This window comes from Mustela lutreola, chromosome 18 (genome assembly GCF_030435805.1).
Source record: "Mustela lutreola isolate mMusLut2 chromosome 18, mMusLut2.pri, whole genome shotgun sequence".
Lineage (NCBI taxonomy): Eukaryota > Metazoa > Chordata > Mammalia > Carnivora > Mustelidae > Mustela > Mustela lutreola.
Window position 1 is genome coordinate 5154676 of NC_081307.1, and position 23243 is coordinate 5177918.

Genomic DNA, 23243 nt, shown 5'->3' on the forward strand with positions numbered 1-23243 from the left:
GTGCAGATCTTGTTCGGGCCAGAGCGATTGACCAGAATTGTTTTTCACATGGTGTTCTGGGAGAGGGAAGCTCCTTACTCCAGATGCTCTTTCTTACTCTCTTGATACGATTCAGGCTCCCATTCCCCGACCATCAACCATCACCCCCAACTGAGTCTTCTTTCTTCATCACTGCTCTTCCCTCTTCATAGTGCATCACCCTGCAGTTTGCAGGGGTGGAGAGGTGATGAGAACACAGAGGCATCTTCCTCTCCTGTCTCTCACTCCATCCAGTAACTCTTCTGAAGCCCACCCCCAAAGCCCCCATGCTGAGCTCTGGAACACTAGAGTAATTTGAACCTGCATCTGTGGATAGCTTTGTCTGTGTTTACAGATCGAAGACAAGCTGCAAGAAACAGGATTGGATTTGTTATTTGTAAGTCAAACCAGCTGTGATCTCCTGTCTGTGGCTGCTTCCTTTGCAAATGCCAAATGTCACTTGTGGTTGGAGACACTTTTCTTCTCAGAAAGTTGTTTTCCCCTCACGTAGCCAGCTTTCCTCCTGTGCCTCTTCCTCCACCAGCTGCTCCCCTGCAAGGTGTCAGTGTGCTGGGTCAGCCTGTGCACAGCCCCCAGCCTGGCTCCTGAGAGAGAATTCTCTAGCTTAGGATTCTTCCAGCACCTTTTGGAAGTCTGCTGAGCTGGAGCGAGAGTGAGGTATTGGACTGGATTAGACTAACTCCATCTCAGAGTCTTTCTTTCCCCTCCATGTTTTAGAAATCAGCTTGAAGTTTATCTCCATGAAGTTCTAAACTAAGACCCACTTTGGGAAGAAAGAAAGAAAGAAAGAAAGAAAAAAGAAGAAACACTTGGCCTAGTTTATTACTCCTTGGAGAGAGCATTAGTGAGTTTATATGTGTTTGGGGACAACTGCATTTCAAATTGGGAGCATTTAAATTGTCGTAAAAAAAGAAACTTTTGCATTCAAGTTGGTCAGTACCAATCCTTTCCTTCTTTGGAAGCAAGTTTCTTGGGAACTGGGACATGGTCATGTTATCTAGGAAGTTCATATGCAGATTTCCATTTAGCAAGTATCTGTTAAACACCTACTATGTGCTCAGCTTCTGCTGTCAAAGAGCACTCAATGTATGAGGTAGAAGAAAACTGTATTGCCATTAAAAAGATTTGTTATGTGCAGTTTATTAGTTATATTCCCTTGTTCTAGCCAAGGGCCAGTCAAAGCTTACAGGCAGACAATGTGATGTGAGTTCAGTGTAGGGAGTCATAGTAGACTGGGGGTAATTGCAGAACGCTTCATGAAGAAGGCAAGGCTTAAACTGAGGCCCAAAGGAGTGATCCAATATTTATAACTAAAGGATGTGGGTCAGGTGGGGGAGAGGGAACCTCTAAAATTTCAACAACTAGCTTGAAATTTTAACAACTAGCTCCCCCCAACTCTGCATGAAGAGACCTAATTCACAGTGTAGGACAATTTCCATGGTGTAAACATACACACCAAGGCTAATGTTTTGATTGGTTTCTTCATTTAGGAAGTGACACTGAAGAGATTTTCTTTCATTTAGTCCATTTCATTTATTTATTGTCTGCTATGTATTAAAGGCCATGGATTCAGGGGAGTTCTACAACTGAGTTAGGTACATGCAATATTCTTCAATGTTTCAAACACAGCGAACTTTTTCATTCTACTTTACCTTTTATTCACTAAAACGACTCTGTTTTTAGTCTTGCAGTGATTTTAAGAAATGTGTGGCCTGATAATCAGGAATTTCTTCTATAATTTTTTGGTTTCAGTAGGTTCAAAATGTGGCTCTTAGTTATGGGAATGATGGTATGAGAAGATGGGGGAAGAAGTAGGGAAGTTGGAGGATTTCATGCAAGAAAGTAAGGGATGCTTTCTATTTTCATAACAGTCTCCATCTGCCAGGTCTACTCGACACTGTCACATCTTCATTTGACTTAACTTCTTAGCAGCATAGGCATTAATGACACCTCTTCCTTTGTGGGTTTGAAACCCTCTTTGTGGGTTTGAAGCCCTCTACATTGTCCTGAAATGTCTTAGATCTTCAAAGATTTCCTCTAGGCCTTCTATTCTTCTTGACATATACTCTTTCACTAACCAGTCTACTCCACATGAATGCTAGCTATAGGTAGATTAATATATACAACCCAGATATCTCTTTGGACCTTCAGACCCCAAAATTGAAATGGCTACTTGGTATGACTTCAGAGGTCTCCAGAGTACCTCAAATTCAAGCCTCAAAACCAGCCTTGATGATTCAAATTACAATGATTAGTTTCTTCTTCCTGCTGCCACAACATCTTGTTCCATTTATATGTATATCTGTGATCACTACTATCAGCCTGGGAACATCTAGAGAAAGAAGCTTTATTTATGAGCGAATCCTTAGCTCTGCCTCCAGAGTTTCGCATGGAGTAGATAGATAAAAGAATAAAGAAATGAATGAATTCTCTTCCGTCAGTGAAAGACCCTGCAATTTTGTGAAATTTCAAACATAAATAGTTAGGGAGTGCATACCATTGTTTTCTATCTTCATTATTTTACTGAAATCATCAAAGTCACCAACAACCTCTATGTAGCGAAATTCTGTGGCCACTTCTCTAGTCTCTTCTTATGTGTCTCATCCTCATTCAACGTGATTTGTCCTTCCTCTTGGCATTCATAACATTGCATACTTCTGGTTTTCTGTCACTGGATTCTTCTTTTAAAAAACTTTTAAATTTAATTTTATTTACTTCAGCTTTATTTGGTATAATTGACAAATAGAAATGTTATATATTTAAGGTATGAGACTTGATATTTTGATATATGTGTATAGTATAGTAATCTCCTCTTTTCCATGGGGAATATTGTCCAAGACCCCCAGTGGATGCTTAACACTATAGTGTATATATATATATATATATATATATATATATATATATATATACAGTATTTTCCTATACATACATACTTATGATAAATTTTAATTTATAAATTAGGCACAGTAAGAGATGAACAACAATTAACAATAAAATAGAACAATTGTAGCAATGGATTCTAATAAAAGTTACATGAATGTGGTCTCTCTCAAAATACCTTGTATCATTCTCAACCTTCTTGTGATGATGTGAGATGATAAGATGCCTATGTGATGAGATGAAGTAAGGTGAATGACATAGGCATTGTGACATAGCCTTAGGCTATGATGAAGGTGGAGACGGTGAAAGGATGAGGAAGAGTCTATTCTACATTATGAAATAATCACCACAATCAAGCTAATTAACCTATTCAGTACCTCATCTAGTTACTTTTTTGTGTGTGTGTTGAGATTGCTTAAGATCTACCCTTTTAGCAAATTTCAAGTATACCAGAAATGTTAACTGTAGTCATCATGCTGCACATTAGATCTCCAGGGCTCAATCTTCTTGTGTAGCTGAAACATTGTACCTCTTGACCAACATATCCCCATTTTCCCCACTCCTAACTCCTGTTAATCACCATTCAACTCTGAGTTTCTATGAGTTCAACAATTTTAGAATCCACGATAGTTCTTTTGACCCTTTCCTGGATCCTCTTCTCTTTGGCCTCTCGATCTTGGTTGGCCTCTAAATCCTACATTGTCATAAGACTAATCTAGGGCTCTCTGTCTTTTTTCTTCACATTTTTCTCCCAGGTGATCTTATCTAGTTCATGACTTTAATAATGACCTATTTAATGCTTTTTAATTTTTATCTCTGATGACTTTTTAAAGATCAGATTTGTATTCTACTGCTTGCTTGATGACTCTATTAGAATGATAAATATCTCCAATGTAGCTTGGATAAAATGAAATTATTGATTTCCTACCTTCTTCCCATCTCCCAACCCTAAGAAGGGGTCTTGATTTCCCTCTAATTTACCTCCCCATGTTCATAGTTTCACCTAAAATACAGTACTTTACACAGAATATTAAATACACAAAAATATTTAATAAGTGAATATTTTATAACTTAATACATGGTTAAATGCATACCTAGTTCCAAACAATTAATAAATGGACTTTGGTAAAAAATGTTGTTGATAGTTTTTGGCCTTTTGGTTGCAGACATGGCTTATTTATTTACTTAGGGTTTCCTTTTTGATGTCTCATTCCTTGTCATGTTAGTCTTTCCATTTATCCTGTTGCGTGCCTATTTGTTAAGGAATGTTGGTTTCTTCCATAGGAGAATGGAATTATTAATTAAGATTTGAGTACTGCTAGTGCAGTTTTATTATTTCTAGGCCCTCTCAGTTGAAAAAGTAAGGAAATATGTATGTGTATACTAACGGTTTTATATACACATAACTGTAAGTTTTTCTGTATGTAACCATGTAATCTATATTAAATGAAACAAGAACACATACTGTCCAACCCCAGTCCATCACCACATGGATCATTTTAGCTTCCTCCCCTTGCTTATCTGTAATTCCTTCATTTACAATGAGAAACATGGCTTCCACCTCCCACCATGCATTTACTTACCTGTTCAATTCCAGTATACATGTATAGCAATATCAGAATTCTTAATCCATACCCCTGTGGAAAACAACTTTATCAGCTAGAGTACAGTGTTTATGTATGCTTCCTTTTGCCTATATGTTTACAGATCTTATTCATTTTCAAAGTTAGATCGACAATATCTCTCTCCTTCAGGAGGACTGTTTGTACATTTTATTTTTTAACTTCAAGTTTTTATTTAAATTCTAGTTAGTTAACATATATGGTAGAATTGGTTCCAGGTGTACAATTTAGTAATTCATCACTTAACCTATAACACCCGGTGCTGCACACCTCCCTCCATCAACCCTTAGTTCGTTCTCTATAGTTAAGAGTCTTTTATGGTTTGCTTCTCTCTCTCTCTTTTTTTTCTCCTTCCTCTATGTTCATCTGTGTTGGTTCTTAAATTCCACATATGAGTGAAATCATAAGGTATTTGTCTTTCTTTGATTGACTTATTTCACTTAGCACTTATTTCACTGTAGCTCCACTCATGTTGTTGAAAATGTTTTGCACATTTTTAATACCTGGGATCCTTTAACCTTCTAAATGATTTAATTTTTAAAACAAATTTTGCATACATTCAGATTAATCTTTTGTGCAATAAAATTCTATGGGTTTTGACAAATACATATCATGTATCCACCATATAGTACTATACAAAATAGTTTAATTGCCCTAAAAGTTCTCCGCGCTTCATCTAGTCAACCCTGTCCCCATCCCCCTGGGCCCTTAGCAGCCACTTATCTTTTTACCGTCTCTATAGTTTTACCTTTTACAGAATGTAAATGATTGAATATATGATGTAGTGTTCAGCTTTTCCAGACTGCCTTCTTTCACTTAGTGATATGCATTTAATGTTCACCCACGACTTTTTGTGGTTTGATTGCTCATTGAAAAAAATCATGGGGTAGTATTTCATTATATTGATTGACCATAGCTCATCCATCCATATACTAAAGACATCCTGGTTACCTCAGTTTTTAGAGATTATGAGTAAACCTGCTAAAACATTCATGTGCATATTTCTGTGTGGACATGTTTTCAAATCAGCTGGGCAACAGGGAGACAGAGCCAAGAAGAAAGATTTCCAGCCCAGCAGTTACCTTTTAGCAGAAAAATCCATTTTTTTTAAACCTGGAAATCTAAGCCAGCCTCAGAGAGTATACTTAGAATTTCAAGAATAATAATCAGTCTCTACTGTGCTTCAGGGACTGTCATCTGGAGCAACACTGAGTGAGACTCACCAACGGATCCCTGATCAGTCAGCCGGGAACGATGACAAGACCTCACAGGTACTCACTGGGATCCCGAATGAGAGATCAATCAGATCTGAGTGATGGCATTATACCTGCTAAAGAAAAAACTTATTAATGATACCTGTTAAAGATGGTAAGGAAGGTTTTATTCAGGGGGAGGTAATACAATGGGGTTTTGTAGTAGGGGAAAGAGATTGGACTCAAGAATGAATGTGACAAGAAAAGGTAGGAATTGTTATAGTCAGGAAACAGGGTTGGGTGTGGTAGGTGGAAAATTACTAAGAGGGTAATTCTTTTCTGAATTGACCTAAAAGGATTTTGGCTGAGGGCAGTCCAGGTGTTAAGATATGTAGGATGGGGAATGAGAAACTTGATCAGACAGATGTCAAGGATGATCAGACCAGGGAGTGGTATTTTCATTTAAGTGAGTCAGTGGGATTCTTACTAAAACTGGAATAAGTGGGCAAAGGACAAGAGCCCAAGGTCAAGGCTTAGTCAGAAAGATGACTTAGAGAAGTCTGAGCCTGGTCAAGGTGAGAGTCTTTGTCACTTAATAAATGACTGAATGAAGGAAGGAAGGAACAAAAAACCAAATATTTATATATTTGTGTATACAGACACACATAGGTTGATGATGGAGTTTAGCCCAGAGTATAACGAAACACAGAGGCAGTAGAATTAAGTCTGCCCAAAGGAGTCAGGAATAGCTTCAGAGAGGAAGTAAGGGAATCTTGGGCTGATTCTTGAAGGAAGAGAAAGTGTTTGTCCTAGTATGGGAAGGAATGATGCACTTTAGACCGGAGGAGAGAGTACTTGCTGGAATGGAGTGGGGTTAGAAGTGTGGTGTGGGGATACCATGCTGGGAAGTGAGTTTGGGTAGGTTAGGAGAGGGTGCTTGTGACTAAAAGAGACTGGAAAGCCTGCAAGTGATTTCACTTTGTGTCTTGTGGGTGGAGGACAAGGGATCCTGGGTGCTAAAGTGTGACTCAGGGATAAAGAGCATCTCCATCACCTCGGAATTTGTCAGACACATAAACTCTTAGGCCCCTTTCCAGACCTACTGAAACAGAATTTGTACTTTAACAAAATCCCAGAGGATTCTTAAACACCTCCAACTTTGAGAAGTACTTCGATAAGAGTTCCGTGCAGGAGTTACTGTGGCCAGATCTGCATTTTTAAAGTCTTTTATCTGTGACAATTAAAATTTTTCAGTGAAAAATCATCCAGTTTCCTGTGGGGGGTGGGCGTATACCTGGCAGCCAATATTCTGGGAGCAGATACAGGATGACCACTAAGATCAATATTTTGTCTTTAATTTAATCTCTCTATTTTTAGGATCAGGCCTTATTCCTGACATTTGAGCATTACTGTGCACAATCTTGACCCTCTCCTGAGAATAAATAAACTTCTGGTTTCTTGAATGGGATGAGTGTGGATATTATTTGATGGGGGAAAGAATCTGCCAGTCCAATTGTTCTATTTATTATTCTATTTATCCTCAGCCCCACACCTCATAGTCTGTGGTTCTTCTACATACAGAAGGATAAATTGGCTTATTTCTCAAAGGTACCAGATTCCAGGATAGTACCTTACTCTGTTCTGTGGGAAGAGATAATACTTCTCTATCCACTTTATTATTTTCTAAAATTCTCCTAAATTCTCTCAAGCACTATTATTGTCTGTTTGTCCTTTTTGTACTTAAAAATTTATATTCCTTTAGTGACTATTTAGTTGAGTTTGGGAGAAAAATAAGATTCTTCCATATTTAACAGAAATTTTTTTGAGATTATGGTCTAATACCCCCCCACCCTTTTAAAAGTAACTTGACTTTAAACAAGTCAACTATACATATAATAAAATATACCCATTTTGAGCATATTCTTCGACAAGTTTTTATTCTCAAACAAGATATACAACATTTCCATCAGCTCATAAATTTCTTTCCTGTGGCAGGCAGCTTTTGAAAGGGAGTGTGTTGAATCCTGCCTCCTAGTATTCTTTCCCTTGTATAACTCTCTTCTGTTGAAGGAGAGCTGCACCTAGTGACTCGGTTCTAATGAGCAGAAAACTGTGAATGTGAATGAGATATTGCTTCTGAGATTAGGTTGCAAAAGATTGTGACTTCCATCTTGCTGGCATTCTCTTGCCCTTTGTCCTCTTGCTAGCTTTCTCTGACAGGTCAGCTTCAGGATTGTGAGCTTTCCCATGAAGAGTCCAGCTTGTCAAAGAACTGGGGGCAACAGTTCATGAAGAATGGAGGCTCTCAATCCAACACCTGGCAAGGAATTGAATTCTGCCAATAACTACTTAAATGAGCTGAGAAGTAGATTCACTCCAAGTTGAGCGTTAAGAAGATGACAAACCCAGCAGACACCGTGAATGCAACCTGTGAGACACCCAGCGCCAGAGGAACCAGTTATGTCATGCACAGATTTCTGACCCACAGAAACTGAGAGATAATAAATGTTAATTTATTATTATTGTTAATAAACAAATTTAGTTTGGGGGTAATTTATTATAAAGCAATAGATAATTAATATGCCTCCTGATACTTTGCAGTCAAACTCTCTCAACCCCGAAGTCAGGTGTCCACTGGTCAGCAGATTACTCTATCACTATAGATGTGTCTTCCTCTTCTAGAATTTCAGCTATTATAGTATGTATTTTTGTGATCTATCCACGTTGCCTATATATAGACCAAAATGTTCTTTTCCTATTTATCTGTTGTTGAACTTTTGTGTTGCTTTTAGATTTTGGCTAATATGAATAAAGCTGCTGTAAGCATTCATGTATAATCAGTATTTGAAATATGTTCTATTTCTTCAGGATAAATACCTAGAAATAGACTTGCTGGGTCATATGGTAAGTGCAGGTTTCTATATTATCTAAGAAACTATGAGACTGTTTCTTAAAGTGTTTGTAACTTTTTCAAGTTTCCCTTCTCTTTGGCTTTCAGCAGTTGACAGGGATGCCCCTTGGTGTGGTTTTCTTTGTATTTGTCATGTTTGGGATCATCAAGGTTCTTGGACTTGTAAGTTAGTGCTTTTCTCATAATTTGGAAAACTTTGCCACCATTTATTTAAATATTTTTGTGTTCCTTTTATTCTGGAGGAAAAAGACTGTTAGACTGGCATTTTTCTACGTATCTTGTATGTTCTTTTAATATTTAAATCTATTATCTGAACTAGGTCATTTCTACTGATTTATTTACAGTGATTTATTTACAGTACAGGTTTGTGGATTCTTCCCCAATCTTTATTCTATTGTTGAACTCACTTAGTAAATTTTTCATTTCAGTTATTATACTTCTGGCCCTAGAATTTCTCATGATTTCCATTTTTCTATTTAGATTCTATTTGCTCATTAGAACTACATTTTTCTTTAATTGCTAGTGTTTATTTTCTTTTACTATTTTAAATATATTTAAAAATTATTTGAAATCTTTGTCTGCCAAATTCAACATGTTGGGCCATTCAGAGTCAATTTCTGTTGACTACCTTACTCTCACTTCTTTGTATCTAGTAATTTTTGGTTGAAAACTCAGTAGCATAGATACAATGTTGTAGTGGTGCTAGGTTCTATTATATTCTTCTAAGAATTTTGTTATATTGCTGTTATTGTCCTGGTAGATAGTTAATTGTCTTGATTCAGACTGAAAACTCTGCTTTCTCCAGGCTGTATAGTAGCTAATAAAACTGCTCAGTTCTTTCAGTTTCCAGTTACTGTGTTTTTTAACCTGGACTCCTGGAATGGCAATATTTTCCCTGGTGCCTTTTCCTCCTCCTGACACATGCCTAGCTTTGTGCTCATCTAGGGTTTTGGAACATAGTTTGTATACAAATTTTTAGTCCCACACTTTCTGTAGTTTTCTTGCTTCCAGGATTTTAACCCTAAATTTCCACTTATCTGCCATACTTGAACTCTTTTTTTTTTTTTTTCTGACATTTTGAATTTTCAAGGCTCATTAAAAAAATTTTTTTTATTCATAGCCATGAGGATTGGGGAGTGTTCTGAGGCAAAACAAAACCCAAAACCCAAAAATGAAAAATCAAAAACCCCAAAGACCACAACTCATAAACACAATTCTTATCTGAAGAAGTTGTAGTCTTTCAAGAGGAAGCTCTCCTCTGATTTACCAGTTTCTTCAAATAATTGATTATTTAAAAAAAGAATACATCTACATTTCATTTTTTAAAAAAGATTTTATTTATTTATTTCAGACAGAGGGAGAGAGAACATGAACCAGAGGGAGGGGCAGAGGGAGAAGTAGATTCCCTGCTGAGCAGGGAGCCCAACATGATTCCAGGACTGGAGACCATGACTGGGGTTGAAGGCAGACACTTAACTAGCTGAGCCACCCAGGTGCACTCATTTTAATATTACTCTCTAGGAGAGGATCTGCTGACTACTTCACTTCCTCATTTTTGGGAGCAAGCACTAAAATCTTTGTGATAGTTTGCTGGCTTCTCCATGACTTTAGAAGTTTTTCTATGGCATAAAAGGACTCCCCAGATCCGACTCCATTATCTGCCTCCAAACCTCCTCTTTCTCTCCATCTTCAGTCCCTGCTGGGTACTCATGGTACTCAGTGACTTGGATTTTCATTTTATAAATGATATTTATTCACATAAAGAAGTCTTACATTTTGACATAGTAATACTTGATCTTTTTCTTTGTTTTCTTTTGCCTTACTTCCTCTCAAATCTCAGGTTGGATAAGTATTTGCCTGTGTGTTCATCAATTCTTGACATAATACTTTTCCATTTAACAGTTTAATCAATACATGATTTATTTGAGTGCATGGCATGAGGTAGGACTTGAACTTTGTTCTCTTTTCAATTAGTCAACTAGTTTTTCCAGCACTGTTTTATTGATTAATGTGTCCTCTTCCCATTGAGGTAAAATATTTCATAATGAGGAATGGTTCTTCCCAATTTTAAATATTTTTATCTGCAGGTGGAGGAAGTCTATTGGTGTGATACTACTCATATCTTTCTATCTCTCTCCTCACTCCACTCCTGAGGAAGTTGAGTGACTTCTTTATTTAGTAAATTTGCAAAAAACAATCAAGCATATTTAGTTTGATTTTATCTTTTCTGTTGGAATCAAGGTGCCCACAGGGAACAATCTGCTCTAAATGTTTTTGGCCTATGTATGCACTGACCTTGGGGATTTCTGAAGGGCATATCTCTTCTCCGCAAAGGTTCTGAAGAAATTGAGATGATGGAAGCCAGTCTTTATTTCTGATAAATACTATGTTGGAGGCTGCATTTTAAGATGAGAGCCTAATGAGACTGTTGACTGAACCTTGGTTCAGGCAGATGGACTCAACTAATGGATTGAAATACTCCCTTGTGCAGCCTTCTCTGCACGAGGAAAGAGCTTGTGCCTGGAAACAGGGTAGAATGCTTGCTCCTCCTGGACAGCTCAGTTTCAAGTGGAGGAAGAAAGTCAGGTTGATGATAACCAGTATCTTCCCAATTGTACCAGTAGATACATGTCCTGTAAATTTCCCCAGTAAAGGAGTGAGTAAAAGGGTGGCTAGACACTGGAGAGGTTACTGTACTGCAGCTTCACTTACATTAAGAGTAGAAGAAGCATTGCCTAGAACATAACCTTTATTTTATTCTATATTTACAAATTAAAGTGCTTTCAGGCATAGATACACACAGATTTACTTTTGAGCTTTCTTTCAGGTTTTGTAGTTTATCTATGTTATCTATTTTATCTATTTAGTTTGAGTCAGAATTACTCTTTTAAAGTATTCAAATTTTATAATACTTGTCCATATATTAACAGCAAAGTGAGTGGCTTTTACTTTCATTTTTCAAATAATTTTGGTAAATCTTGATTAATTTTTAAAATTATTTTTTGGAATAATTTTGTTAAGTAAAAGATCTTGTTACTTTTTAAATTGAAAATGTCTTATGTTAGTTGAAGGAATATTGGCATATTTTTATTACAGAATTTCTCATTTAGGAAAATGTTTTTCTTTTGAGCTTTATAATTTTTAAAAATTTCCAAGAAAATATTGTAGTTTTACATATAGATAGTCTGTATATATTTTCTTTTCTTGCTTTTTTTTTTTTTTTTTTAAAGATTTATTTATTTGAGTGCCTGTGTGGCTCAATTGGTTAAGTGTCTGCCTTTGGCTCAGGTCATGATCTCGGGGTCCTGGGACTGAGCCCTGCATTGGGCTCCCTGCCCATTAGGGAGTCTGCTTCTCCCTCTTCCTCTGCCCCTCTACCCAACTGTGCATTTGCCCTCTCTCTTTCTCTCTCTCTCCCCCTCACTCTCTTGCTCTCATTTGAGAGTGGGGTGGAGGGGCAGAGGGAGAGAAAAAGAATCTCAAGCAGATTCCTTGCTGAAGACAGAGATGGAACCTGTATGTATTTTCCATTTAAAAAAATTGAGAGAGGGGCACCTGGCTATTTCAGTTGGTAGAATCTGTGACTCTTGGTCTTGGGCTTGTAAGTTCGAACCCCATGTTGGGTAGAGAGATTACTTATAAAATAAATAAAAATTTAAAAATAAATAAAAATTGAAAAATTGAGAGATATTTTATTTTTTTCATTATGAGCACATTTACAGTGGATATCTGAGTGTTCCTCAGGGTAGCTTTTATGCAGAGAAAAAAATTATGTGCAGAATGTTAATATTTGATTTAGTCAAATTATAAATTTAAAAAACTAGATTTTCTGTAATCATTTTAGTTCCCATTACAAGCCTATTATTCTATTCATAAAATTAATAAAATACAAAAAATTAAAGTTTCCTTTTATTAAAGTTTAATTAATACAAGATGAATAGAACATATCCCCTTAAACAATCAGTCCCATTTACACCCCTGTTAATTAAATTCCTTCAGTCATGAAAGCTGTATTTATTAAGTTTAACACAGTTGATTTTCTTTTCAACACTTCAAATGCCTCTAAGCAGCATTGCTGAACAGCTCTATTAAGTCTGATAGAACAAACTGATAAATATGGCAAATCTTTAAAAACATTCCAGTGCTGTTTAAATACTTAGCTAAACTCTCTTATACCTTTCAACTTACCACTATAAAATCAATTACCTAATTGCATGTTGTAAAATGGAATCACAACTTTAAGCTGTTAGATTCTTTCATATGCCCAAAACTCTTAAACCCTGCAATTACTGTAAATACCAAATACATACAGATTGTTCTAATGATTATAAAAACCTGTTTTTGAAGGTAACACCAAAATATTAAGAAAATTCAGTTATTAACTCATCTTTATATTTTATTCTAAACTCTCCTAAGGTTAAAAAAAAATCCCAGAATGAAAAAATAACAAAAGTTACTACTCCAGTCCAATTGTGGAGAAGATTTTAGCAGAATATAAAGTTGCCCATGGGCCAGAGATTTTTGGCCAGATCTTAGATCTGATTGTCCTGGAGTCACTCAGCAACATATTGACTCAGTTTTTATCAGCCACAGAAAAACAGGAGCTCTGAGTCCATACCCTTTGGAAGGGATTGATCTTTTCTGAGTTCAAGATATAGTATTAGTTTACGTTTGGATGTCAGTTCTTCAACCTCCCATGTGTTTAGGCCCAATAAATCTATTTTCTGCCTGATTCCATTTCATATTCCTTTCAGGTCCTTGTGAAATTTTGTATGCTCTGGCCACACTTTTTTGTAGCTATTAATTACACCTTGCTGAATTCAGTATACACTTCCTGTTTGGTTCAAAGTCCCAGGACTTCAGTCATCCTCACCGTGGTAGAGATTATTCTACAAACAGACTTTTGCTCATCACCCAGCCTCATCAAATCTTAACATTTTATTATATTTACTTTGGATTAAAAAAAAAAAACATTAATACATTTCTTATGGAGTGGAAGCCTCCAGTATATTCTTCCCTAATTTCATGTTTTCCCTCCTTCAAGGAACTTTTTCCTGAATTTTTTGTTTATAATTTCCAGTAGAGTTGTAAATTATTAATTTTGGAATTTTACTGATGTCTCTGATTAATCAGTTAGAATGGTTTGTAGTATTCTAGATTGGTTCTCCATGTAGAAAAATATCATCTGAGGATAAGGACAGTTTAAATTTTCTTTTCCAATTATTATTTGCTTTATACTTTTGTCTTATTGTATTGGCCACGACCTCCTCTACAATCCTGAATATAAGCAATGATGGTGGGTATCTTTGTCTCACTCCTGTCTTTATGGTTAATGCTTCTAAAGTTGTACCATGAATTATGATGTTTAATAGGTTTTTGTGTCACATTTAATAATACAGGTTATGAGATTAAGGAAATGAGCTTCTATTCCCAGTTTCTTTAGATTTTTTTTTTTGCACAAGTGGATATTGACTTTTATCAAACATGTTTTCAGTATTTATTGAAATGATCTTGTATCTTTTCTGTTTTAATCTATTATCACTATTTTGATATCAAATCATCCTTTCATTTTACTTAGTATTAAGATTATACGATGCCAGAGTATAAATGCACTAGATAGTCTTTCTTTTTTTAAGTTTGTAAAAGAGTTCCTTGAATATTTTGGAAAATCCACCTGTAAAACACTCTGGCTGGGGCACCTGGGTGGCTCAGTGGGTTAAACCTCTGCCTTCAGCTCAGGTCATGATCTCAGGGTCCTGGAATCAAGCCCTGCATCGGGCTCTCTGCTCAGCGGGGAGCCTGCCTCCCCCCGCCCCTGCCTTTCTGCTTACTTGTGATATCTCTCTCTGTCAAATAAATAAATAAATGAATAAAATCTTAAAAACAAAACAAAATAAAACAAAACAAAACAACCACTCTGGCTTTTTACCTGCTGTAGGGAAAAGCTTGTGATTACTAATACAATTTCTCTAAGCTGTTTGTTGAAGCTTTCTATTTTTTTTAACCCAATTTTGGTATTTAGTTGTGTTTCTAGAAATTTGTCCTGTTCATTACATTAGCATTTAATTCACATTATTATTTTATAATTTTTAGAACTCTACTGTTCTGAGATTATCTCCCTCTTTCTGTTTTAAATATTGTTGATATGTGCCTTTTCTCTTTTATCTTGGCAGTCTTATGGCAGATTTGTGTTTGTTTTTTTTTTTTTTAAGATTTTATTTATTTATTTGACAAAGAAAGAAAGATCACAAGTAGGCAGAGAGGCAGGCAGAGGGGAAGGGGGAAATGGACCCCCGCTGAGCAGAGCCCGATGTGGGGCTCCATCCCAGGAGCCTGAAATCATGACCTGAGCTGAAGGCAGAGGCTTGACCCACTGAGTCACCCAGGCGCCCCCCAGATTTGTTTTATTGTTTATTTATTTATTTTGTTTATTTTTTTAACACAGAGAGAGACAGAGCTCAAGTGCACAAGCAGGGGTCACAGCAGGCAGAGGGAGAAGCAGGATCCTCATTGAGCAGGGAGCCCAATGTGGCTCTTGATCTCAGGACTCCAGAATCATGACCTGAGCCGAAGACAGATGTTTAACTGACGGAGTCCCTCGGGCATCCCTCTTTTATTAATGTTTATAAAGACAATCTTTCATGATTATTGATACTCAGTATGATTTATTTGTGTTCTATTTAATTAATTTTAGCTGTTAACTCCTTTCCCTCTTTTATTTTCTTTGATATAAGATATTGTGTCCTCTTTTGCTTTGTGGGTTGAGTATTTAATCATTACCTTTAACATTTTTTTTTTTCCAGACTGACTTTAGAACTACAATTTTGATTCAACTGTGTTCCATTAGTTTTCCTGTGTACCACTTCTATTGTTATTCAGTTCTAATATTGAACATTTCCCTTTTAATTTTGTCTCTATTCCATGAGTCATTTCAGAGTTCATTTAGAAATTTCCATACATACATTTCTTAAAAACTCTCTTATTATTGCTTTATAGTTTAATTTGACCAAATTAGAGACTATGGTTTGTGTCATTGATTCTTTGAAATAATTTGCAACTTCCTTTGAAATCTAAAATATGTTCAATTTTTGTAAAAATTTCATGTGTAATTTAAAAATTATGTACCCCACTTCTGGGGTAGAAAGTCCCTCTTGTACTGTTTCAAAGAAGTTGAATTTAAAGTTGTGATTACATTTTTGTAGTTACTAAAAATTAGGACTTATTTCTGCCATCTTTTTTTTAAATCATCCTTTTCTTTGTCTTTTATTGTACCCCATATTTCCTTCTTTTGATGCATTGAAGAAAATTTCTACATTCCCTTTTTTCCTTTTCAAGGTGGTTTGGAAACTCTGGTTGATATTTCTATTCTTTTGAAACATCTATACTTAAGGATAAATTTTTTTGGTAACAAAGCCTGTAGTTATTTAGTGTGCCTTCTCTTTCCTTAAACATGATAGAAATTTTATCAGTTGTTGGCAACTCTTTAGAAAAAGCCTTTGTCTTCTGCCTTACCACTCTATCATTTTGACATTGTTATCTAGAGCATTGCTACTGAGAACCACATATGTAATTTAAAACTTTGTAGTAGTCAGTTTAAATAATAAAAAGAAATAGTGAAAATAATTTTTGTAAAATATTTTCTCTAACTCATAAACCAAATATTATCATTTTAATATGCAATCAATATAAAAAATTAATGAGATATTTTACATTATTTTTTATACTAATTCTTTGAAATCCAGTGTATATTTTATGTTTCATCATACTACAGTTCAGATTAGCTACACTTCAGGTACTCAGTGCTCACATATAGCTGGTGGCTACCATATTGGACAGTTCATGTCTAGAGTTTTCATTTTTACCTTATTCCAAACATAAAAATTACCTATAGTTACTAATTATAGTGTCTATATGTATATGCATATTAAATGGTATACATTATACATATAGATAGGTATATGTTAATTTTACCAACAAATCTATCCATTTTTAGTTCTTACTATTATTTCTTATATACCATGTCTTCCCTCCGGATTTGCTTTTCTTTCTGTTGAATCACATTATTTGTAGCTCTTTTAGCAAGGGGCTGTCAGATAAAATCTTTTTATGTTTGTAGATCTGAAATGTTCTACTTTGTCCTCACTCTTGAATAATGGTTTAGCTAATTATAAGCTATGTTGACATCATCTTTCCTTAGGGTTTTAAAGATATCACTCCATTGTCTCCTGGCTTCAACTAGTGAGCTTGGCTACTTTCCCCTGTCTTGGATAGAGTACTTTAGTGTCCTTTATTGTTAAGGAGCTGAATTCTGGACCCATTTGTTTGTTCCTAGATGAAAGCCTAGCAGGCCATAGCTTCAACTTTATTCTTCCTTTGTGTTTCTCTTCAGTTTCTGATCTGTGGTGATGTGTATCTTATTTTTGAATTATCCATAGCTTTCTAATATTTTGTTTTACATGTTATCTGTCATTGACAAGATGTGTGTCAAAGCATGAGCTGATAGAACTATCTTGTTCAGACATCAATAACTTAGTTAAAGTGGAATCTTAGGTATTGATTGTTTGGTTGCATTTGTGGTATCTTCTGCTTTATAGTTTCTATTTTTTCCTTCATGGTATACAGGAAAGATATATATATTTCTGTATAGATATTTGTAATTTCACACTTTTCCTTTCTAATTGTTCTTATTTTTTCAGTTGATTTTGCAGGTATAAGTTAACATCATTTGCAAATAATTTATTTAACTTTCCTCTGTTTAGACATGAATTTATATGATTTCTTTTTCTTATTTTATTGTGTGGGTTAGAACTTTCATGTTAGTTAATGGTGGTGATAGATAATATCCATGTCTTGTCTCTAACTTTATTTATTTATTTATTTAAAGATTTTTTTTTTTATTTGACAGAGATCACAAGCAGGCAGAGAGGTAGGCAGAGGGAGAGAGGAAGGGAAGCAGGCTCCCCGCTGAGTGGAAAGCCTGACGCAGGGCTCGATCCCAGGACCCCAAGATCATGACCCGAGCTGAAGGCAGAGGCCTTAACCCACTGAGCCACCCAGGCACCCCTTGTCTCTAACTTTAAAGAAGATTTATCTAATGTTTCATCATCAAGTGTAATAGTAGAACTTCATCCAAAATAAGTATTTTTTATTAGGTAAGGGAGCATCCTTTTAATTTCAGTTTACTATTTTTACTGTCTTTAAAACAAATCAGAAATGACTATAAAATTCTTTTAAATACCTTTTACTTTCCCTCAAGATATTCATATGTTTTGACATTGTTGTGTTAATGTACATTGATTGAAAAAGTTTGAATCATTCTTCATTCCTGGAATAAATCATATTTGGACATGGAGTACTATTCTTATAATATACTGTTGGATTCCATTGCTAATATTTTAGTTAGACTTTTAGATTAAAATAGCAAGTGAGATTAGCCTGTAGTTTTCCTTTTTGTACGTTTTTAGGTTTTGATTTGAGAGTTCTGAAGACTTTGTGAAATTAACTGGGAAGGATTCCATCTTTTCTTATGCTCTGAGAAAGTTTAAATAGCACAAGAATTATCTGTTCCTTGGAAGTTTGAAAGAATTCATCTGTGAAATCATCAGATTATTGTTTCTAAATTGTTATTTTTACATTATGTATCTTCTGTTTCAGAAGTGATTTTCTAACATTTGCAATTAATTATTTAACCAGACTTGCAACAACTATTCATACCTAATTGTTTGTTTGGTATAATTGCTCACTGTCATTTTATACCACAAGTGCTCCATTCTTAAACTCTCATTTAGCTCTGTGATGTTTTAAGACTCTTTAAGGAAGATTATGTAGATTCAGACCCCTTGCTTGTATGATTCATACATAAAAGATAATTTACCTGGGAGTGATTCTGGGCCACAATCTTTTCTTCTCAAAACCATGTAGACTTTCACCTGACATTTAGTATAGTGGTACAGAATTCTAAAATAGTCCAGTGCTTATTCCTTTGAAGAAAACCCATTTTTTCAAAAATATATTATTTCTGAGTTTTAAGAAATTTTTATTTGTATCTGATAATTTAAAAATTCTAAGATACGCTTTGACATGGGTCGTTGCTCATTGTGTTTTGATTAGAACCTAGTTTATTCCTTCAATATGCATTCCCACTCTTTATTTTTTGCTTTTTAATGTATTTTGCTTACATATATTTTACATATACACAAAGTTGTTGCTTGAGTTCCAGTTCTCATTTTTTCTTTTCTTTTCTTTCTTTCTTTCTTTCTTTTTTCTTTTCTTCTTCTTCTTCTTCTTCTTTTTTTTTTTTTTTAACAAGGAATAACCTCAGCTTGATTAATTGTTTGTATTACAGATATTTGAGAACTTACTTTGTAACAGGCTCTGATCTAGGGACATACATGAAATTTCTCTCATAAATTTCTTCTCTTAGGTCTTCCCTCTGTATTCTAATTGATCTGCTGATATACTTTTAGTTTTTTTAACATTAAAAAAAAACTCAACCATATTTCTTTTCACCTCATCTTGTTATCCTTTCATCTTTTATTTTTAAGAATACTTGCCTCTGGTTTTACATTCTTTTGAGAATACCAAAAAGTTTTATGAATTAGTTTCCAGAGTCTTGCATTAAATAATTTTCAAAAGTATGTTCTGCCTCTGAATCTTTGGATCAAGTTTCTTCTCCTCTCATTTTGATGTATTTTTTTTTCATAGATCCCATTTGGTTTATTAATATTATTATTATTATTTTTAATCTGGAATCTCTAATGAATGATTGTTGTCTTGACTCAGAGCTTACCAAAAGATTTTCAGAACTGCTTCTAGCATTCCCCATATTCCCTGTTCACGTCTACTGTTGATGTGTTCAGTTCTCAGCCTGTGATAAACATCTATTGTTTTCCCTTTCATTGCCCCACTTCTTTTAGGAACTTCCCATCCCTATTCTGGGAGCTGATTCTTCCCTACTGCATCCACAATGCTGGGTTTACACCACATTACCCTATTTTTAAGCCACTTTTAGGACTGAGACTAGGCCATTCACTCTCTCATAGGAATTTTGAAGTTAGAAAGACAAGGAAAGTTCTGGTTTTGTCTGTTTCACTGAAGTTGTATCTCAAAACTTAGAAACTATTCACAACCATATATATATATATTTTTTTTTTAATAATGTGGATTGGAGAAGTGAGGAAAGCTGATACATATAGAGAAGAAGAGATGAATAAAGCAGATAAACATGGAGAAAAAGAGATGAGAAGGGACTTATAAGTATGGCAAGAGGGAGCTAAAAGAATACTGAGGTGTTATATTAGAATTTGGAAGTATCAGGATGAATTCATGGATGTGTGTGTGTGTGTGTGTGTGTGTGCGCGTGTGTGTGTGTATCCTTATCTATATGTAAAACCGCCAAGTAGATATGTGGATAATTGTAGAGGTATATGTATATATCTCCATAGAGAAATAAATGAACCTAGACAGACACAAAGAAAATAAAAAATGGACCTGAAATATCTTACTGTGTTAGGAAATAAGGTAGTGCTTGAAGAGTTAAGGGACATGTCAAAAGAATACAAGAGCCTGTTCAAAGGGATTCCCACTAAGCAAATTTAGGAAAATTTGAGCATTAAAATGAACATTTACAGTAGTGGGTTACAACATACTGAATAAAAAAGAAACCCAAAGTTCCTGCTAGTATAAGAAAATAAGTAAATAAATGAATAACTAAACAAATGGAAGAGAAAGGAAAGTATTTCTAATCAGAAGAATCTCAGCTAATAGTAGGATTGTTTGGCAAACATCATGAAGTAGTTGATATAGGTACAGAATTGTCAATGGATCGTAGAGTTCATGGGTGGAAGTTTGAGGATGAAGGAGAGACTATTGGGGTAATATAAGACTATCTCCCAGCAAAATACTAATCAAATACAAAGGAGGAAATTGTGACTTTTATAGTGGAGAAACATGGCAGATACACTGGTCAAAGGTCATCAAGGTTACCATGACCAGCACCGAGACAAGTCAACTTAATTTTTCTACTGATGTGATATACTGAGATGAGAGCAACAACATTTCTGTGATTATTTTTTAGAATTCTAATGGGAATACAGCTTTATTTTTTAGTATTTCTATAGAGAGGTCTGATGCCAATGTAATTTTGACCCCTTATATAAAAACTGGTTTTGCTTTCTTGGGTTTTTTGCATCTTTTAATCTCAGTGGTCTGAAATGTCATGATGATAGATCTTAAGGTAAATCTACTTTCAACGACCTTTCTAGACCCTTTGTGGGAACTTTGAACATAGAAACTCAACTTTCTAGAATATTTATTTGAAGTTTTCCTTTCCATTTTTTCTCTGTTCTATCAGATTTTGGACCTTAGAGGGTAACACTTTCTCTACAGAATTTGTTTTTCTTTCTGATTTTTAATTTGCCCACTCTGGGTTGCCAGTATCTCCCTGGAAAGGGGCTTGTATACATGTATCACACCCAGCCTCTTTTGGCTACCACCCAGAGGACAATCACCTTGAATGCCTGGCTCTGGTGGCCAGTGAGGCTTGGGCTTGTGGGCTCCTGCAGAACTGTGGCAAACAAACAAACAAACAAACAAAAAGCCCCAGATCTTAACTGGCTGTTCTTCCACTGCTCAATACAGAGAGAGCTGACAGAAATGTCTACCTCCCAGTCGTTCCCTGAAAGAGGCCTATTTGCCATATTATAAAAGCTGTTGCCTGAGGGCCTGACTTCCAATCACCTGCATGTAGGTCTTCCCCTTTGAGATACTGACAGGTCTTGGCATACTTTCAACTACTGGGAGCCACTAAGACTAAATAAGGTGACTTCGACAATCACAAAGATTTGAGAGACAACTAAGGCCACGAGTTGGATTGTAGATTCATCTTCTACATGAGACCACTCTTTCGAGACTTAAAGAAGTGGCTGTTTTGTACAGAAACTAACACTAAATTCAAGGAAAATGAAAAACAAACAACCCTCCCCTAAACCAGAGCAATATGTGCCAAACAACGACAATCAACAAGACAAAATTCCAGAGACAGACCTCAGTGAGACTGAAATAAGTGATTTTCTGATAAAGAGTTCAAAGTAATAGTTATAGAAATGTTTACTGAAGTCAGGAGAACAATGCATTAACTAGGTGAAAAAATGAATAAAGAGATAGAAAATGTTAAGGAGCACCAAACAGAAATCATAGAGCTGAAGAATATGATAATTAAACTGAATAATTTAATATAGGAGTCAATATCAGACTACATGAAATGGAAGAAAAGATCAATGACTAAATGAAGTGGAAGAAAGGATCAATGAACACCAAGACAGGATAGTGGAATTCATCCAATCAGTGGAACATAAAGAAAAAAAAGAAGGAAAAAGAGTAAAGAAGGCTTAAGGAACTCATGAGATATCATCAAGTGGACTAATATTTGCATTATAGGTGTCAAAGAAGGAAAAGAGAGAAAGTAAGAGACAGAAAACTTGTTAAAAAAACAATGGGTGAAAATGTCCCTAACCTGGGGATTGAAGACAGTTTCAAATGAGAGGACTCCAAAGAGACCCACACAGATACACACTGTAATTAAATTTTTAAAAGTTAAAATCAAAGACTCTTAAAAGCAGCAAGAGAAAAATAACTTGTTATGTCTGTGGGTATCCACAGAAGACTATCAGCAGATCTTTTAGAAAAAACTTTGCAAGTCAGAGGAAATGGATATCTTCCAAGTGCTGAAAAGAAAAAAAACTGCCAACTAAGAATACCCTACTTGGTAACAATGTCCTTCAAAACTGAAGAAGACATAAAGAATTTTTAGACAAGCAAAAGCTAAAGGAGTTCATCACTACTAGACCAGCCTTACAAGAAATATTAAAGGGATCTTTTCAAAGTGAAACAAAAGGATGTTGATTGGTAAGAGGAAAACATATGAAAGTATAATCTCATTGGTAAAAGTAAATACATAGGTAAGTTAAGACTATTCTAGGCTTGCCTGGGTGGCTCAGTCAGTTGAGTGTCCAACTCTTGGTTTTGGCTCAGGTCATGATGTCATGGGTCATGGAATTGAGATCCCTCTGTGTAGGGCTCCACACTCAGTAGGGAGTCTTCTTGAAGATTCTCTTCTCTGCCCCTCCCCCCACATTCTCTCTCTTTCTCTGAAATGAAAAAATAAATCTTAAAAAAAGAGAATATTCTAATGTAATGGTGGTGTGTAAATCAATTATAAATCTAGTATGAAGTTTAAAAGAAAAGTATTTTAAAAACCCTGTAGCTACAATAATTTAATGGATATCCACAAGGTATAAAGATGTAAATTATAGATATCAAAAACATAAAATTTGTGGGGGGGAGGAGACTAAACATATAGAACTTTAGTATTCATTGGAAGTTAAGCTGTTACCAGTTTATAATGGTAAGATATTTTATATAAGCCTCATGCTAACCACAAAGCAAAAGAACTATGGTAGATACAGAAAAGATAAAAAGAAAGGAATATGAACATACCACCACAGATAATCATCAAATCATAAAGAAGGGAAACAAGAGTAGAAGAAAGGAACAAAGAAATTACAAAAGTCAAGAAAACAACTAACAAAATCATAATAG

General features: G+C 35.2%; 1 long non-coding RNA gene across 1 annotated transcript in view; it reads left to right on the plus strand.

Annotated features, from left to right (window-relative positions):
- LOC131820586 (uncharacterized) overlaps positions 1 to 7171 on the plus strand; it is a 105908-nt gene extending 98737 nt beyond the window's left edge. Inside the window, exons 4-5 of the long non-coding RNA XR_009349706.1 lie at positions 5729 to 5909; positions 7112 to 7171. This is a non-coding gene — a long non-coding RNA (uncharacterized LOC131820586). The remainder of the gene's footprint in view (positions 1 to 5728; positions 5910 to 7111) is intronic.
- Positions 7172 to 23243: the final 16072 nt, after the last annotated feature.